Source organism: Arachis ipaensis, chromosome B04 (assembly GCF_000816755.2).
Source record: "Arachis ipaensis cultivar K30076 chromosome B04, Araip1.1, whole genome shotgun sequence".
Classification (NCBI taxonomy): Eukaryota; Viridiplantae; Streptophyta; class Magnoliopsida; order Fabales; family Fabaceae; genus Arachis; species Arachis ipaensis.
In genome coordinates this window covers 1,347,020-1,348,143 of record NC_029788.2, presented here as the reverse complement: position 1 = coordinate 1,348,143, position 1,124 = coordinate 1,347,020, and positions in this window count along the sequence as shown.

The following is a 1,124-nucleotide window of genomic DNA, read 5'->3' as shown; positions in this document are numbered from 1 at the left end:
TTTATCGATATTTAAAACATTATAATCTTAATTTAATTATTTTTATTTTTTAGTGTTTTTGTTTTATGTGTGTTTATTTTAATCTGATTATGAGAATCCTAAAATTTCAATATCATTACAAAAATAACAAGAGTTTTTTAAAACGATTAAAAGAATATTTTAGTACTCTAAATATGAACTACAAGAGTTTTTTATTTTTATTTTTAAATCATATTCAAATTTTTTATTTTAACATAATCAAATAATATGAATTAGTCTTAAGATGGTTTTTTTTATGAATTAACCTTCAAAGATTGTTTTGTTTTCTTGAACATCAATTATAAGAATATTTTAGTCTTTTTCAAAATTAATACTAAAAGTTTGTTTTCGTTTGAGTTTTAAAGAGAAAATCTTAGTCATTTAAAATAAACTAAAAGAGTGTTTTAGCCTTATTAAAATTAAATTTAAATTTCTCATTTCTAATATGAGTAAACATATGAAAAATTTTATAATGGTATTTCAGACTTTTTAAAATCAAACTTAAAAATTAAAATATTGTTTTGTTGTTTTAAAAATTAATTATAAAGATATGTTAGTTGTTTCAAAATTTTAAATTTGTAATTTCTAATACAATTAACCAACCTTTATTCTAAATAGGTATTTTAGTATTTTTTAAATTAATGCTAAAAAATTGTTTTAGTATTTTTAAAATCAACTATAGGGTGTTTTAATCTTTTAATATTGAATTAGAATTCATAATTGCTAATAAATCAACTAATATTAATTATTCCTATAAGGATATTCTAGTAATTTTAAAACTATTACATAAAAGATATTTTGGTATTTTAAGATTATTATTAAGAAAATATTTTAATTTTTCAAATAATTGGATTTTTTAGATTTTAAAAAATAAAAATCAAATTTTAATTTTTAATACAACAAAATAATTATAAAAATAAAAAGAATAAGCTCCTTTGTAATTAGTCCACTTTTAAAGTCAAAATTTGCAAATTTATAAGACCATCTCTAACGGTGAGTGCATTGCTAACTTTTTCTGACACAAATAAGTTCCTATATGTTAGAGTAAAATGGAATTGATCTTTGCACAAGGATCGATGGAACAAAGTCCCTCTGAATAGGGACAG